This window comes from Artibeus jamaicensis, unplaced genomic scaffold (assembly GCF_021234435.1).
Source record: "Artibeus jamaicensis isolate MK-2021 breed Jamaican fruit bat unplaced genomic scaffold, CSHL_Jam_final scaffold_1689, whole genome shotgun sequence".
Lineage (NCBI taxonomy): Eukaryota > Metazoa > Chordata > Mammalia > Chiroptera > Phyllostomidae > Artibeus > Artibeus jamaicensis.
The window spans coordinates 5,055,335-5,073,850 of record NW_026522029.1 but is presented as its reverse complement, the minus strand read 5'-3'; the positions used below and the strand labels follow the sequence as shown (position 1 = coordinate 5,073,850).

At 48.3% G+C, this 18,516-nt stretch overlaps 1 protein-coding gene and 1 long non-coding RNA gene across 7 annotated transcripts in view; one reads left to right on the top strand and one right to left on the bottom strand.

Annotated features, from left to right (window-relative positions):
• Positions 1-7,271: 7,271 nt before the first annotated feature.
• On the bottom strand, positions 7,272-12,267 carry LOC119054585 (uncharacterized). Of its 3 annotated transcripts, XR_008389869.1 has the most exons (4): positions 11,967-12,267; positions 10,751-10,906; positions 8,212-8,485; positions 7,272-7,750 (listed from the first exon to the last, which is right to left on the bottom strand). It is a non-coding gene; the product is annotated as an uncharacterized LOC119054585 (long non-coding RNA). The 3 variants fall into 3 exon arrangements; XR_008389868.1 differs by having other exon boundaries at positions 7,272-8,485; positions 11,967-12,265; XR_008389870.1 differs by lacking the exon at positions 11,967-12,267 and adding an exon at positions 11,868-11,960 and having other exon boundaries at positions 7,272-8,485.
• A 131-nt stretch (positions 12,268-12,398) lies between these two features.
• The window catches only part of HIPK1 (homeodomain interacting protein kinase 1), a 51,450-nt gene continuing 45,332 nt past the window's right edge, over positions 12,399-18,516 (top strand). For all 4 annotated transcript variants that reach the window (XM_053655879.1, XM_053655878.1, XM_053655880.1 and 1 more), the window contains exon 1: positions 12,399-12,679. The gene's annotated coding sequence lies outside the window, so the exon portion shown is untranslated. The remainder of the gene's footprint in view (positions 12,680-18,516) is intronic.

Sequence of the window (18,516 nt, the reverse complement as noted above, 5' to 3'; positions counted from 1 at the left end):
GGCACAGGCATGCAGAGCTGGGCATGTGGATAAACACTGCTTCCAAAAGGGTCCTCAAGCCTTCGTGATGAAGCCCCTGTTTCTTCCCCGGGAAAGACAGTTGTATCCTTTGGAGGAAGATATGAAGAGTTTAGGAACCGTTCTAGGGCCCTGCTCGTGGACAAGCAGTCCACAGCTATGTGTTGACAGTGACCTTCCCTGGAAGTCTCCCAAGGGCCCCTGGGAGCTGTAGCCAGTGGGCCTGTGGGGCCACAGGAAACAGGCCTTGTCCTGGGCTGGAGTCCAGGGAGCCCTGGGCCCACAGGCCACGAGAGACAGCGCAGCCTCTGTTCCATGGCCACAGAGCAGTCCGAGATGCCCGCCTTTGCTGGTGGCCGCGGAGGGCAGATACTTGGGGAAATTCCCAGCTCACTGCCCACCAATAATGGGGGTTTGAAGTACTGGGTCTCTTAGCCTCTGCTTCTGTAAAAAATTTATATCTAAAATGAGAAACTTGGGGAATCATATGAAAATATAGAGGAAAACTAAAATTCCTTTAGGTAGGACAATTGTTTTAGCCCTTTTCTGCACATGTAAATGTATTAAGTATACAATTTTTTTCAAAATTGGGGTAACTCTATATATAGTTTTATATTCTGAAGATTACATGGTGTCTTCAGCATTTCCTTGTATTACTAAATATTCAAAATGTATTTGTAATAGTATATTAAATATTTTAATAGTACAATGCCCTATGATATGGATGTATCTTAAATCATTTCCATAATATTCAAAATTTTCTCTGTCCTTTTCCATAACTACACATATTACAGTGACCACCCTTGTGCATACATCATGGTATTTAAATTTTTTTTTAATTTTATTGATTTTTAGAGAGAGAGGGAGGGAGAGAAAGAAACATCGATTTGTTGTTCCACCTATGGATGCATTCATTGATCCGTTCCTGTATGTGCCCTGACTGGGGATCAAACCCATAACCTTGACATAGCAGGACGACGCTCTAACCACTGAACTACCTAGCCAGGCCTCATGGTACTTTTGTTTATTAAATTACTGAAAGTGGGATTATGTTTAAAGTCCTTGGTGTACGTTGTGCCCTTATCCTCCAGAAGGGTTTCCTTACCACCCTTTCTGCAGAGGAAGGACAGCGCTAGAACACCTTGAAGGCTCATTAAAGTCCAAATGCTGTTATTAGTGTGGTACATGTTAACACTTGGAAAGTCATCATCTGTACCAATAGAGATTTGCTAAGCTATGAGGGCAAGGCTTAGCTGGGCTCCCTCTAGGAGCCTCTAGCTGTCTCACTTCTACGCTGCCCGAAGGTGTCTGGGAGAGATAAGGTTGTCTTCAGTAGGGGGGGGCCCAGGGTGGTGTTATCTCCTAGCAACAAGGGGACATGTCCAGTCTTGTGACGTGCTGTGTCACCCATTTTCCTTGAAGTGGGATCTGTAGAAGTTCAAGTGGAGAAGTAGAAGCAAAGGGCTTTGAGAAACTTGGGTGTTGCTGGCAAGTTTCTATATCAGTAATGGGAAAATTCCAGACTATTCTCCTAAAGTACATTTGTCTGGCTTCTAATAGAGATTGGCAATTGCCTTATCTGTTGTGCTTTCTCAATACTCTCTCAAGTTGAAGTGCTGCATGGCCTATACCTAAGTAGCCACTTTATTTCTAGAGTCTAAGCACGACCCCCTAGGTCTATAAAGATCTTGCATTAGTCCTGAAGGTACTAGGAGAAAGGAAGTTCCCTAGAGATGACTTAAGTTATTTGTTTCAGGATCTCTGGAGAAACTTGTACTTTTCCACAAGGACACTGACAGCGACTTAAGTCCCCTTAGAGAAGAAAAGCTGCGAGGCTGGCTCTGCAGGGCTATCTCTCACTCCTGACTCAGACAAATTTCCCGTTGTGGTAGGAAACAGCAGAGGTGAGTGTGCTGGTTCGAGAAAAAGGGAGTTGGGTCCTGGCTGGGTAGCTCAGTAGGTTAGCGCGTAGTCCCGATACACCAACACTGCAGTTCGGTCCCAAGTCAGGGCACAGACAAGAGTCGACCAATGAATGCATAAATGAGGGGAACACATAAATGAGGAGAACAACAAACCCACGCCTCTCCCTCCCTTTCTCTCTCCCCCTCCCCACTTCCTGTCTCTCTCTTAAAACCAATACATTAAAAAAAGGAAAGATTTGGACCTAGGTTCTCTGTCTCAACTCCACTCCCAGGGAGACAGTTCACTCTGCGTTCTTCAAGTGGTTCTCGGGCAGGAGAAATCCTGTCTGGGGGTCCACCCACACATATTCTAATGCTACCACCGCCGAGCAGGGGTCAGTCTGTTACCTGCCTCCCACCCTCCACCCTCCCTAACCAGCACCACAAGCTATTTTGTCTTGGGTTCCTAGTGCTTCCCACCTTGTTCCCTGGGACATCCCACGGACGTCGATACGGAATGATTCTGCTCGCCTTTATAACCATACAATTGGAACAAGACAGAAACTGCCCTACCCACACGGGATTTACATTTTGAAGGAGACAGTGTAAATAACTACCCGGAAGTGAGAAGTGCCAAGAAGAAAATGCAACCGGCTGATAGTGTTGGAGGGAGACAGGTGCCGGTTGAGGATGGCGACTGTGGGATTGACACACAAGCTGCACCCCGAGTGAGGGAAAGGAGCCAGTGGGGCGAAGACCTGGAGGGATCATCAGCGCAGACATCGTGTGATGGGCATGCACGTTGTGCCTGAGGAGCATAAGGAAGAGTATGTGGCCAGGGAGGAGAAGAAAAGGGACTCAGAGGGGTTGGGTCAGGAGTGATATAACAAAAATAAGAAGTCTGGGGGGAGGGGAGGGTTCTTACATTTTTTTAATTAAATTATTTTATTGGTTATGCTATTACAGTTGTCCTGATTCTTTCCCCTTTGCTCACCTCCGCATAGTACCCCCTACACACCCTCAGGCAATCCCCCCCACACCATAGTTCATGTCCATAGGTCATGCCTGTAAGTTCTTTGGTTCCTCCATTTCCCATACTTCGATACTTCCGTATTTCACATCCCCATGGCTATTCTGTAACTACCTGTTTGTATTTCTTAATCCCCTCACCTCTTCACCGGATCTCCCCCTACCCCTCCTATCTGGCAACTATCTGGTAACTAACTTCTTTTCTCTTGCTACTTTTAAGAGTCATTCTTTGCCTTTAAATTTTGGCCTTTTAATTATGATGTGTCTTGGAGTAGACCTCTTTGTATCCATCATAATTGAGACTCTCTGTGCTACCTAGACTTGCCTGTCTATTTCCTTCACCAAATTAGGGAAATTTCCTGTTACTATTTTTTCAGATAGATTTCCAATTCCTCGCTCTTTCTCCTCTCCTTCTGACACCCCTGTATACAAATATTGGGCCTCTTGAAGTTGTCCCAGAGGTTATTTTTCCTATCCTCATTTTTTTGCATTCCTTTTTCTTCTTCTTGTTCTGCATGGTTGTTTTTTGCTTCCTTATGTTCCAAATCACTGGTTCGGTTCTGGACTTCATCCATTCTACCGTTGTTTCCTTGTACATCCTTCATTATTTCAATTAGTGTATCCATTTCTGACTGGGTCTTTTTTATGCTGCTGAGGTCCTCACCAAGTTCCTTGAGTATCCTTATAACCAGTGCTTTGACCTCTGCCTCTGATAGATTGCTTATCTCTATTTTCTTAAGCTCTTTTACTGGAATTTTGATCTGTTCTTTCATTTTGGCCATGTTTCTTTGTCTCCTCATTTTGGCAGCCTCCCTGTGTTTGTTTCTGTGTATTAGGTAGAACTGCTTTGACTCCGTGTCTTGATTGTGTGGTTTAATGTAGTAGGTGTCCTGTAGGGTCCAGTGGCTCAACCTCCCCCTATCACCCAAGCTGGGTACTTAAGGTGTGCCCTTTGTGTGGGCTGAGTACACCCTCCTCTTGTAGTTGAGGCTTGGATGCTGTTGGCAGATCAAGGGGAGGGGTTTACCCAGGCCAGGCAGCTTCAAGGACTGGCTCTGACCACTGACCACCAACTTCTGCCCTCTGTGGATGGTCAGCTGTGCAGAGGCAGGTTGGTGGTGCTCCAGTGTGGTCTGTAGCTGTCCACTGGGTGCACTGGCCCTGGGGTTCCCCGGGTGATGCAGGCCAAGGTCAGCCCCCACCTGTGTTATGCCCGGGGCTACCCTGCCTGAGCTGTAAAGTAGTCTGAGATGGCTGCTGCTTGTGCTGGGCTTGGAGATTCTCAGGTGAGGCCAAACTGTGAATCTAATCTGGCTGCTGCTAGGGCTCACTGAAGCCAGCTGTTGCTTGTTTGACAGGATTTAGGAGCCAAGACCAGCCATTCTTACAGAAAAGCAGCTTGGGTGGGCCTGTAACTTGGGTGAAGTACAGCCTCTGGGGATCTCCGAGGTGGGTCACACAGTGGTAGCCAGGTTGATGGAGTCTCAGATATGGCACCAGCCTCCCCACTCTGTGGGGGAAGGGTTTAGCCAAGAGCCTACGGCCCCTGCTCGCCCGATGCCAGACACTCCAGTCTCTCCCTGCACACCACACGTGACTTTCAGGCTTCTACCCTGGTGCTGGAGCTCAGAGAGAGTGAGTCTGAGTAGGTGAGTCATGTGTGGGTTCTTTAAGAGGGACCGCTTAGGACTCCAGCATTTTTTTTCCACCGACTCAATCCCTGCTGGCTTTTACAGCCAGAATGTGTGGGGATTTATTTTCCTGGCACTGGAATCCTGGGCTGGGGGACCTGGTGTGGGGCTGGGACTTCTCATTCCTGATGTCCCTCCTGAATTTTTATCCACGTGGATGTGGGACCAGCCCGTTCCACATCTGTGCCCCTCCTGCCACTTTGGATAGATGTGGTTTCTTTAATTTTGTAGTTGTCAAGTCTGACAACTCAACTCAAGCCATTCAACTCAACGTCTGTTGTTCCTGAGTGATGGTTGTTCTATATTCTAGTTGTAGTTATGGTGTGGTTGTGTGAAGAAGTGAGCCGTGTCTGCAGAAGTTGGGGTTTTCGTCTCGTATACTGGAAGGCTGTTAGAGTGCTTCACGGAAGGGGGGTGTGATACGACCTGATATGTATTTCGAAAATCAGCAAGTTGAGAACGGGGCTGCAGTGAAAGCATGGATGGGGCTGGAGTGAAAGCATGAACACCAGCCAGGAAGCTCTTGCAGCAGTGAGAGGTGGTGGTGAGCTGGCCTGGGGTGTGTGGAAGAGGCTGTGCGGAGCGCTCACATCTGGGAGAGTCGTGTGAGCATCACCTCAGTAGCACAAGCAGGCACAGGGGCGAAGATGAACCTTTTCTTCCACCAACGAGTCATAGAGGAGATGTGTATATATAGCCACACACAGACCCACAGGTATGTGTATGCAGGTATTTGGAGGGAATGCAGAAGGAGGAAAGAATGAGTTTAGTTACAACATAAATATCTAGAGTATTTTATGAATTAATACTCTCTCTTATAATAGACATGTTTCATAACTGTATACTTAGGGGGAAAAACACGGTTTACTTGCTTTGCGGTCAACACAAGCCTTAGGGTTAGAGGTCACATTTCCTGAGAGACTAAGACTCTTCAATAAAACATTTCACTTAACAGAGGATATTTTTTTAATATTTATTTATTTATCTTTAGAGGGGAAAGGAGGGAGAGAGGGAAACATCAATGTATGGTTGCCTCTAGTGCGTCCCCTGCCGGGAACTGGCCTGCAGGGAACTGGCCTGCAACCCAGGCATGTGCCCTGACTGGGAATTGAACTTCGATCCTCTGGTTCTCAGACCTGTGCTCAATCCACTGAGCTACACCAGCCAGGGCTCAGAGGATATTTTTTAAATAATTTAAATTATTATGTTTTAACCATAAAGGTTTATAGAGAATAACATTAGTCCTGATCTTTGAATATTTGCGTCTGTGAGGAGAGATCTGTAAGATACAATGGAGACCAGAGCATAGTCAATTCAGTCTGAATTGAGCCTTTTTAATTCGCAAGTTGCAATATTCTAATCCTTACAGAAGAGCATGGAATTAACAAGGTAACTTTTAGTTGATGAGAGTACATCCTCTCTCTGCAAGGCTTTGAGTCAATATAGACATAATTAAAACGTGCGGTCCCTTTAAATCAAGATAGGCGTGAAGCGCCGACCGGTGTGGCTCAGTGGGTTGAGCAACGTCCCACAAACCGAAAGTCTCCAGTTGGATTTCAGGTCACATGCTCTGGTTGCAGGCCAGGTTCCCTGGTTGGTGGGATGCGAGAGGCAACAGACTGGTGTTCCTTGCACATCGATGTGTCTCTTTCCCACTCTTCCTCCCTCCCTTCTCCTCTAAAAAATAAAATCTTAAAATAGAAGAACAGGGGTGAAAATTCCATGGCTGTTGTCCCATATTTCACTTCTCAAAGACGTTGTGGTTGCACAGACAGGGCCAGTAGAGACAAATGGTTGAACAGTAATGGATTTAGAATTATTTTGGAGTAACATTAATTTTCTTTTTTTTAATAAAGATTTTATTTATTTATATATAGAGGGACAGACGGGAAGAGAAACAGTAATGTGTGGTTACCTCTCATGTATCCTCTACTAGGGACCTAGCCTGCAACCCAGGCACGTGCCCCGAATGGGAATCGAACCAGTGACTCTTTGGTTCACAGGCTGCCACTCGGCCACACCAGCCAGAGCAAGTTGTTTTCTTTCTTTCCTTTCTTATTTTTATATCAATGTATGGTTGTTTCTGGTGCATCCCCTGCTGGGAACTGGCCCCTTCTGGGAACTGGCCTGCAACCCAGGCATGTACCCTGATGGGGAATCGAACCTCGATCTTTTGGTTCGCAGGCCTGTGCTCAACCCACTGAGCTACACCAGCTAGGGCTAGCAAGAAGTTTTCAGAAGGGTGCAATAAGGGAGATGAGGAAATGGAGCCTACTCACACCCTAGGAAACTGGAAGAATCAGGATTCCTACTGACATCAGACTCCGAAGCCATGTTTTTCTTCTGTACAGGACATCCTAGGAGAATGGAGGTTGGTCACATGGAAGCCTATTTCACATTAGGGAATTTTGCCTCTAGGATTTTGATAGGGCTCTTCCTACCCCACCCCCAGACAACCACTTGATAAACACTCGATGACAGTTAACAAACTTTTTTTTATTTTTAGAGAGAGGGAAGGGAGGGAGAAAGAAAGAAACATCCATGTGTGAGAGGAACACAGATTAGTTGCCTCTTGCACACCCCCAACTGGGGACCTGGCTACCAACTCATGCATGTGCCTTGACAGAGACCTTGTGGACTGCAGGACTATGCTTTGCACACTGTGAATGAACTGTAATTTACTCAGCAAAATAGTTATTAGTACCAATCACATATCAGGAATTGTGTCAGATAAAGAATCCAACACTGGCCCTTTTTGATTTCTGAAGTGCAAAGTGACTTAGCACAAATAATACTCAGTTATGAAATTTTGAGTTCCCGTCCTGATTCATTGCCCTCTTCCCTCGGGTCTGTGTGCCGTCCCAGAGCATTTGTTTGGGCTTTGGTTTGGCTTAGAATCCATGAGAGGTTAAGGCATATGCAATGCAAGTGCCAGGAGCTTGTATAACAATTGGTCAGAAAGTTGAGAAGTTACAGAACGGCAGAGGCATGAGAAACAGTGAGGACCCAGGGCAAGGGAGAGAAGAGCCCCATCACTCAGCTGTATTCTAAGTGAGAGGGCCAGTGTGTGAAGAACTGGAGAGGAAGATGGTTCCGTCTGGGTGATGCCTGGACGAGGAAGGAATTAGACACATGTGCGGGGGAATTAAACATGGTTGTATGAGCATCTAGGCACTCGCCCTTCCCCCAGAGTAATCTCTGGGCTGACCCTTAAAAATTAGGAGAAATTAGGGGTAAAAATCTCTTGCCCATTATCTTTCATTCCTACAAATCTTCCTTTTTCTTTTAAACTCGGGTGGAAATTCACATGACGTACAATTGACCATTGTAAAGTGTACAACTCGGTGGCATTTAGTGGCTTCACATGTTGGTGACCACCATGTCTCTGTTGTTCCGCCTTCCCTTTCTTTTCACTACTGGTATTTGACTTTTGTTTTTACCCGAGCTCCTATTCCACCAAGGCTGTCCTTTCTGCTGGGCCCCGGTCCCCAGAATGTCCTCTTTGGACGCAAAAAGAAAACAAAGACTAGCAGGACTTAGACCTGAGAGCAGATGGGTCACATTCCTACCTGCAGTCGCACTCCTCAGCCCAGCAACCAACCCCAGCTTTGGCACGGGGGAGGCGAGGAGACAAGGCCTGCTCCCAATATAAAGGAGGGGCCTTTGTGAAGAAATGGAGAGCACTCACTCCCCAGATTATCCTGGGCTGGTCCCTGATGCAGCTGGGTGCTTCACTTCTCAGCTTTGCATTTGCCCTGGTTTTGGTTTCTAAGCCTTCGACTCCACGGCAGCCTAGGGTGGCAGGCCGATCACCTCTTCTTTCCAAGATGGCACTTGTCACGCCTGTGTATACGAGAATATAATTGCGTTTGTACTCTTCTGTTCACAATGTGCATTGAAAATGTATTGAAGATCATTACTAAAGACAAATAATGCCTCCCTGATGGTCCAGCAGTAGTGCCATCTTTTTTAAGTCCCTGCTCAGTTAACAGCAATACTTCTAGAAGCTTCTGCCATGACCTCCAGACAGACATCAGTTAACTGGTACAGTCCTCAGCATTTTTAATACCACTTTGAAGACCAGTATCACCAATGTGTGGTAACTGTTCCTAGTTGGTTACTTTAACTATATGGTGAGACCCTCAGGGGCAAGGAATATGCTTTCTTCATTTTTTAAATGCTAACTCAGTGCCTGGTACTTATTATACACAGTAAGTCCTGGAAGAAGAAAAGGGTCTATTCTAAGCTCCACCGTGCGCATGCTGGATTCACCCTCCATGGAACCAGTGAAGGGAGCAGAACTTTTCCTGGCTTCTTCTTGAGAACCGAAACAGAGCCATCAGAACGAATCAGCTCTGATCTCCTGGACAGCGCAGGCCCAGGCAGCTTCCTTGGATACTGACAGCAGAACACGGGAATTGACCAGAATGGTGCTATCACGCAGTTGGGCCAAAGCGTCCCTCCTGGTTTGTGAGTCACCACTCATACTATGAAAAAATCCCACGTAGAAGCTGCAGCACTTCTGTTCCCACTCTGTTTCTAAAATTGCTGTTACTGAGATCAACAGTGACTTTCTAATTGCTAAACCCGCTGGCCACTCTTCAGTCCCCATCCTCCTTCCTTTTTTAGAACATTTGGACACTGTGGACCATCTCCATCTTCTAGAAAAGCTCTGCTGTGTCAGTTAAGACTGATTTGGGTTACAAATAATAGACAATTTGTCTAACAGTTCCCTTAAAACACATGAACATTCATTTACTTAAAAAGAAGTCCCAAAGTGGGCAATTCCAGGCTCACTTAGAAGCTCCACTACGTGTTGTCTTCATCTTTGTTTGCTGTTACATTTATGGTCACAAGATGACAATGGTGGCTGTAGACCGCCTGTCTTCCTCTGTTGGCTCAAAGGAGTTCTCCATATCCTGCCCCCTCTCCTTGACTTCAGATCACCACTCTTGTCTGGCTTTCCGGGTAGGACAGCTGTTGGCTGAATTCTAGTTTTCTTCCTGGCCCCTTGGATTCATGTCCTGTTTGGATAATTTCCCTAGCTTTCCGCATCAGTTTCTCTCAAGACACAGCTTTGACCAGATTCTTCGACTTGTCCTTAGGCACTGCAGATCCTCAGCAAGTTACTTCTTGCCTGCGACCTTGAATCTGGGCCCTAGAGGGATGTCATACCCTAGAGGAGATGTCAGTGCCTCCAGCTGGCAATTGTCTCCCTCTTGAGCTGCCCTGACTTCTGGGAGGAAGCAGTTCACATATCTGCCTTCTTCTCTCCATGTTCCCTGCTTGACCAAATCCTCATCATAGCTCTCTTTTCTTTCCCTTTCTCTCTTTTTCTTTTCTTTCTTTTCTTTTTCTTTCTTTCTCTTTCCTTCCTTCCTTTTTTTTCAATCCTCACCCTAGGATAGATTCATTGGTTTTTTTTTTCCTTCTAATTTTAGAGAGGGTAAGGGAACAAGGGAGAGAGAAACATCTTTGTGAAGGAGAAACATTGAGTCAGTTGCCTCAGGCAGGGGCCTCAACCAAAGAATTACCCAAAACCTAGGTTATGTGCCCCGACCAGTAATGGAACCCACAGCCATTTTGGTCTACAGGCTGATGCTGCAACCGAGCCACCTGTCCAGGGCTGCACCCTCATCACAGTTTTCTAATCAGGCCCTCCCTCTAGTCTTTAGCCACTCCAGCCAGCCATCCTCCTCACTGCCAATCTCCTCTTTAATGCACAGGTTCCTTCACAGTACCTGTCTTATCAAACCTCTAATAGCTTTTCGTTGCCTTTCACAATTGGATTCAACCTGCCTTGCTACCAGTAACTCCCTGTTCTGCCACTCCTCTGCTGAACTGTAAGCTCCTTCTGGGTACGGAGCACGCCTTTTCTTCTTTGTATCTTTATTTTCTAATATACTGCCTTGCACACAGAAGATCCTCAATGCATATTTGCTGATGGATACATGAACTCCAGCTGCATTGAACTCTGAAATTTCTTTGGCTGTACCATGCTCAAATACCACTTTCTCTGAAAGTGTTCCCTGTCATTCAAGTGTTATGTATGTCTCCATGCATTTCCCCCCTTATTAGACTGTAAGCCCTTTAAGGAAAAGAGCACACCTTATTCATCTTGCATCTGATCCAGTGTTGAGAAGAGTGTCTGGTGCAGAGCAGGCCTATGGGCAGTTTGTTGGATAGATGAAGGGAGGATACTAGAGGGCGAAATATGAGCCGTAAAGAAGGTCTCCGTGTAGTGAGACAGACTGAAGAAATGACCTAAGAATAGTGAAAACAGGGATCAACAAGGATACATAATTAAGTAGTCAGACGGTAATGTAGAACTGAATAATTTGAAAAAAGCGTGAGCGTGTGTGTGCAGGGGGGAGACTGCCAATCCGGAAAGATCCCTAGGAGTGAATTTTGAAATGTGTTCGAAAAGAGGAGAGGGACAGAACTTGGATGAGCAGGAGATGAGAAACACGTGGTGGAGCTGGGCTGAACCAGGACGTGGTGAGCACCGAGTGTGTCTGCAGCTTTCTGAGCAGGATCTGTTCTGCACCAGAACTCAAGTCCTGCCTTTGTCCTGGCTCAACACGCAGGCGGGTTCACCCACTCTCTATGTTTTGATGTTTCCTAGGTCAGCCCAATGTAGGACTGTATGTTCTCTCAGTTTCTGGAAGAATAAGCAAACAGAACTGTCCTGTTTTGCTAACCCTGGTTCTCTAGGGAAATAACTTTCCTGTTCCCAATAAAATAGAACTGCTCCCAGGGGTGTGAAGTCAGGAGAGAAACCCAAAGGCAGTATTAAGCACTTTAGCACATCCTCACAGAAATTATCTTTGTGTGTGTGTGGTGGGGGGGTAGATGAGGATCCCGAGAGCTCAAGGATGGCTGAGCTCTGAGGAAGAGAGCTTGACAGCAAAATCTTGTTATAGCCACATCTGTGCCCCCTTCGCAGAGAGCGTATGTGCAGGTGCCCAGGAGGCTGCACAGCCACCTCCTAGGGCTCAAATCACCGCAGCCTGCAGCACTTGTGGAACAGAAAACACAGATTATTCTACTCCCTAAACATGTCCCCGCTTTAGGAATCAGAACCTTTTATACAGCGGGAGGTCCATGTGAAGCCCCACGTAGGCTCCTGACCCCGGGAGATGGCATCTGTCCCCCTGCTACTTTTCATGCAGGGTCCATCCCCCCCCAGAATGTTGGGTGCCCGCCACACTCGTTTCCTGGATACCCAGCCTTCCGATCTCCCATGGAGGCAGGAAAACTGCGGCCGCTGTCGCGCACCGCGCGTTTTCAGGGGTGGGTTCGGGGCACCGCGGCTCCTTCTCACCGGCCCCCGCGCGTGCAGCTCGCAGGTCGCGCGGTCAGAGCGCAGGGCCCGCAGAGGAGCGTCCAGGCCTGCGCCGCGGGCTCCCCGGCGGCACAGCCTCCGTGCCGCTCAGGCCCCGGGGGCGGCGCACACCCGGCCCTGCCGTGATGTCACACTGGCCCGGCTGACGCCGCACGGCCGGGCCCCCGCCGCTGCAGCCACCGAGCCTCCTGCGACCGCCGCTGGTCGGTCGGCGGGCCGGTGGCGGGAAGCCGGCCCCACCTGGCCCCCACCCGGCCCCCACCCGGCCCCCAGGCGCCCGCCCGGAGGCCGCCGCGCCACTTCCGCCCCAGTAGGTGTCATGGCGCGGGGCGGGGCGGGGCGGGGCGCGCCGCGGGGCGGGGCCGGCAGGATGGGGCGGCCGCTCGGCGCTCGTCTCGTCGGGCCTGGCGACAGCGGCTGTGGTGCGAGGGGCCCGGCGGCGGCCCGGGACGGCTGCGGGAGGCCGAGGCGGGAGCCCGAGGGGCTGAGGCGGCGGCCGGGGCCGGGCGGCGGAGCCAGCCGGGCGCGGAGGGGCTCCCCCCGCGGGACGGGCGCGGGGCGGCTCCGGGGGGCGGGGGCCGGGCCGGCGCGCGCCGGGTATGATGACCCGGCGGCGGGGCCCCGGATCGCGTCTCCTCCGCCGCCTGCTCGCGGCGGCCCCAGCTCGCGGCTGAGAACCAGACACACCGGCGGTGAGTGGCCCCAGGCGGGAAGAGTCCTGGGCCGGGAGCGGCCTCCGATCCGCGCCCCGAGGGGGCCGGGCGGGCCGCGGGCTCCGGACTGGCCTGCGGGGTGGGGGGGCCTCCCGCGGAGCCCCCATCGGACCGGCGCTCTGGGCCGGGAGGGACCGCGTCCCGCGTCCCGCGTCCCCGGGAGAGCCAGCGAGCTCCGGGCTCGCCCTCGGGGCAGTTCCCGCGGCCCGGCGGGTCGTTGTCCTCGGATGACAGGGCTCCCGGCGGAGCGTGTCTCGCCGGCGCCGTGTGCGACCCGGGAGCGGGGTGGGCTCGGCGGGCGGCGCGGAAGCCTCCCTGCGCCCGGCCGGTGGGCTTTCACCGTTGGGTTCGCCGTCCCCCAACTACGGGGCCACGGCGCGGGGCCCGCCCGGCGAGGGCGCCTCTGCGCCGGGCGGCTGCGGAGGTCCGACCGGGAGGGAAACTTTGCCTGTGTGTTGTCACTGTCCCGAAGCTTCCGTCAGGGCGAAGGGGCGGGGGCGGAGGAAACGGCCCGGGCTCCCGGCTGCAGCCCGCACCTTCCCGGGTCTGCGGGAGGGAGGCCGGGGGCGCCTAGCAACCGACCCCGGAGGTCGGGCCGCGGCCGGTGTGACCGCACTCTTTCCCGTTTCGGGGGGCGGGAGGGGCTGCGGGAGGGAAAACAGCCCTGAGCTGCGGCGCGGCCGCCCCTCCTTCGGTGGCCCTAGGCGCTCGCTCCGGGAGTTTTCAGTGATGGCATCAGAGTAATCCTCTGACCTGCAGACTCTCCTGCCCAATCTGCCCTTTATCTCGTCTGTCTCCTAGTAACTCTGATGCAAACAGCAGTGTGGCTTCCTGCTCCTGATGAAGTGGGTTAAATTAAGTGGCTGATGCCCTCAGCAAAACCTACAATTTTGCTGTTGTTTATGGAAAGCTATTTTTGATTCTTGGTCTGCCTTTTTTTAAAAAAGATTGCAGAGGATGCAAATCATTACCAGCTTTTTTCCACATATAGGTCTAAAACTTTCTGGAAAACATTTTTTAAAAAGCTCCTAGAAAGTCATTTAATAGTTGCTGAGCTGGTGATTTGAGACCTTCACACGTCATTATGTCGGGGTGCTGCGTTCCGTGGCACGGGGTGCTGTGATGAAGTCTGTGGCTCACTGTAAGATACTGCTCTTGGCTCGAAGGATGTTTTGGTAAAGTAGTTGTGGTTGCAACTGGAGGCAGCCGAGCCAGGAAAGGTCTGGCGATCGCAGCGGTGAATGAGATCTCGTCAACATAGGGGCTCGGTCAGTAAGTAGGACTTGTTCTGGTGGTGTTTTCGTGAACAGTTTACCCTGACTTTGAATACTAGTTTTATGGATGGTAGAGCAAGTTGATGATAACTTGGGATTTCAAACCAAGCCAGAAGTCCCTTTAAAAGAAAAAAAAATCTCCAAGTTCCCAATCCTCAGGAAAATAGAATTCTCTCACTCTGTGGTTTTGTTCTCATAAGCACAGCTCACTGGTTTTGTTGGTAGAAATCAGTGAGCCGTACCTGCCTCCTAAACTTCGGCCACTGGGGAACTTGTGCAACTTGTTGTTAGTTGAATATTGTAGCTGGTCCTTTGGTAATTGGAAGTAATTTGTAAACATGAACTTCCCCGTCTGCTCTTTCATTTTCATTTCACAACTGTATAAAGCACCCATTAATTTTTTTCAGTGTTTTTAAAGTTACAATTATTAATTCCTCCCCAGGTTTTTCCCGTACATTTCATGCCACTTTGAATACTAGTCATCAGTCAATTTTCCTTCAAGTATCACTTCAACAATCACTGATTTGCTTTTTGATTCCTTTTCTGATTTGTGTTCCAACTCTCCCAGCTCCCTAAATAAATGCCTTGTGTATTTTTGTAGAGCATAATTTGGCACTTAAAGAAATTTACATTTTGTTTTTATATTTTTCTCTTTCTTGTTTGTCATACCAGCAAAGTAACATTCTAAGCTCTTGGGAGACAGGAAAACTGAGATGTGTTCCTTTTGGATTCCTTAAGGGCACCTGGTGCAGTGCTCTCCCAGAGAGCTTTGCAAAAGAGAATCAGAGTTCTTTGCCAGCATCTCTGCACATTATCTCTGTAAAACTTGTCTGGCTTTCTTGGGTCTCCTTTTTCTTATTTTGGAATTAGGGAGTTTTAGGAAGAGTATTATAAGGTCTGTTTTAGCTGTAAAAACCCCTATATTTGTTAACCAGTGTCTTCTCCAATCAGATACATTTTTTTATTCTGATTTTTCTCCCTCCTCTCTGAACAGTTTTCCACATCCCTTGCAGACTGGCAGGAGTCATCTCATTCATCTTAAGAGCTCTTTCCCCCTCCCACCTGCCAAATGGTTGTTACTTTGTTTGGTTTGGGCCCTGTGTTCCTTGGGCCCTGGCTGGCTGATCTAAACAAGGTCCTCTTGAAGTGTCTGTTTCAGAGTGAGTTGTGTTTTAATTTGACACTCTCTCCTTACTCTGTTCAGACCAGTATACTGTCCTGTGCACATACTAAGATAGTATCTTTTTATCAAACACAAAAAAAACACCTTTTTTGTTCCGTTACTAGAGATTTGCCCTTCCAAATCTAAGGGAGCTACTGACATTTAAGAAACAGAATCCTGCCTAGAAGGAAAGCACCCCTCGGCCAGTTTACCAAAAAATTACAAAATTGGTTTATGTGGCTGGCAATTATAGAATTGCAGAGTTAGGCCTTCGCCAGCTGACACCACCTATTTCACAGCCTATTTTTGTGTCCTGGTTGGGGAACAGGCTTGTTTCACGTGGTTCCCTGTGAAGGAAGCGGTAGGTGCAGGAAAAGGGGGTGGAGAGCTTTGCTTCAAATAGTGTCCTTACCATTTCAAGCTTATTTTTCCTTCTGTATTACTAGACTTAGAAAATCAATTAATATGTATGAATTTTTTCTTGTAGGCAAGAGACTGTTGTATCTCATCATGTATTTCTCTAACTTAGTGAATGACTTCTGAGATCCACTTAACATTTACAAACACATGGAGAAGCAGTGTGTTTTCTAGACAGACACTCATTCTAGCAAACATTCAACACACACCATGTGCCAAGTATTGTGATAGATGCTGGTGATATTTTTTTTAAAAAAAGGGCACCTCATCACCTCATCTGCTGTTGAGATCTGCCCTCATGACCCTTGCAGGTCAGAAGTCAACTCTTAAATCAGTAATTACAAAAAGTACTACTTAGAATGAAATCCAGAGTGGCCCACAAGCCATGAGCTCCTGTCTACCCCTTTGGGCCTGGTTTCTGTCATTTTCTCCCTGGTTCCATTCCACCTGCACTGGTCTTTTTCAAACAGGCGAGGACAGTGCCAGGCAGATAGACGTGCTTGTTCAGCGAGTAGGTGAAATGAATGAGCACGAGTGTAGTAGCGTGCAGTAGTAGGGATGCAGTGGGAGGCTTTAGCAGCAAACCTCCTCTGGTATGAAGTGGTCCGGGGAAGGCTTTCCCAAGGATGTTCGTCAGTGTAAGGCTGTATAAACAACATTCTAGCTGTAGCAGAAAGTTCTCTGATGTACCAGCCTGAATGTGCCAGCTTCAAGTGAGTGGTCCTGGTGGGCGGGCCGCTCTGCTCTGCATGACCCTTCAGGGATCCATGTTCCCTCTGTCTTGTTGCTCTGCCGTCCCGTGGGCCCTATTTCGTGGTGGAAGCTGGGTCTTCATGGGTTCCTGTGGGGGGCAAAGGGAAAGGAACACGAGCCTCACCCATGCATCACTTCCTGTCGGAGAGAGGGACTGGTGACCACAGTCCAGCCTGGGGTGAAGAAGAGAGTAGTGCCACACTGAAAAGCCAGCTGTAGGCACAGACCAAAAGGATGAGTAGAAGTTAGAAAAAGAGAAGGCTGAGGGGGAAGTGTGTTCCGGTGAGGGAGCACAATGTGCGAGGCAGCCAGGGTGGCAGAAGGCAAGGCCTGCCCTAGGCACCCAGGGAAATGGAGCACTTCTGGAAGAGAGTCCCCAGGAAAGGGCGGATGAGACAAGGCTGCAGAACCAGTCCCCCTCCAGATCTCGCAAGGCCCCCGGATCCAAACTAGAGGTGTTGGGCTCTATCTGAAGGTGAGGTGGGGCAGGTAGGCATTTTTAAAAGTTTGCGTTGTAAGAAGGGAGAAAGGAGCATCAGAAGGGTCTTGAGAGTCCCTTGGGGGAGACATTGTAGACTGTTGATGTTAGCAGTCCAGAGCCACGCAGCAGGCGGAGAGAAAAGTGGGTGGAGTAGAGAGAGGGGTGCTGTTCTGGCAAAAGAATTTTCTTGCAAACTTGTCTTGCTTAATTTCTACAGAATGTTTTTTTTGTTTACCTACTTTGATGATAAGAATGCTTTTTATATATCATCTCAGGTAAGACAAGTGCTAGAAGAAATCAATATATAGTATTGATTTTAGGTTATTGACCATTCTTGGACTATAAGATGCACCCCCCCAGAGGTAATCAGCTGATGTTTCCCTTGCACAGTAATATTTCTTCCCTCTCTTTCTCCCTCCCTCCTCCCCTCACTGAAAATAAATAAATAAATAAAAATTTTTTTTAAGATGAAAGTGACTGAAGACTATGGGCAAAATACCGACAAGTAATTACCTTGGTTGTCATACCCAGTTGTTCTGATCCTGGTTGTAATATTTGGAATTTTTATAGTAAGATTATCCATCTGTAGTGACTTAGTGTGGGGCACCCCCCAGTACAACGTTGTCAAATAGATACGACCATTACAGGGAGTGGGGAAGCTGTTACTTTACTGTTTTCAAAAGCCTGAGATTCTTGCAAGACTCAGTTCTCTTCTTAGTAAGTATAAGTACCAGTGGCCTTTTGCCTTTAGTTTTAGTTCGGGATTAATGTGGTGGGCAAATTTGTCATTGTATTTAAATGGTTAAACCTTTAAGAAAGTCAGGTTTGAAATGTGAAGACTAGTTTATTGCGGGAGGTGGGAGTCGAGGTGCAACATTTTCAGGAAGTTGGAAATAACTTCTAGTTTATTGGGAGCTGTTCTCCTGTGAACTGAAAATATATTCGTAGTTGAGTTTTGGGAGATTTTTGACTGTGCAGAGGCCTAGTGCCCATGACGCTCCCCAGCCCCGCCCCCACCATTGTTCAAGAGTCAACTGCAATTTCCTTACCAGAGAGGTCTGATACATAGTAAGTTTCCCACAGATGGTAACTGTGTTTCATCATTTTCCCTGGGAGGTCTCAGCCTGGGAAGAAAATTACCTCTCCGGTTGCAAAGGCAAATCTGATGGAACATAGTATCTTCATCCTGTGTCTAGAAATGGCTGTTTTTAGCTGAACTTCAGAATGCTATGTAAATAAGAGTGTTGATTTTTGTAGGCAGCTTTGATTCTCAGTTTTCTCCTCCCCTGGCGCTCACCGAGGTTGGCCTGAGCCTCAGTCACTGTGAGAACCTTGGCGGCGTGAGGCTGATTTCGGTGCTGCGCACGCTGGCTGTGGAAGGCGGGTGAAGCTCTGGGTCATTCTTTTCCTGTGGGTGGACTTAAGTTGTCTTACCGAATAAGAATTATATTCATTTTTACACGGAAACTTTGAGGAAAATTTTCAAGAACTTGGGCTTTTTGCAGCACTGTATGTGAACATTCTAAACCATCAGTGTCTGTTCATTTGTTTACTGGAGTCTGATAAATGCAGTATTTTTGAAAAGTGGCTACTTAGGGACATACTTTTAAAAATTAGGCATTACATCTTATGAATTCTTTTCCGTATTTTAAGCCCACATATTCCTAGACATAACTAAAAACTGCAAATTTTGTATTTCAATTCTTTTACTAAGTAATTTTACTAAGAG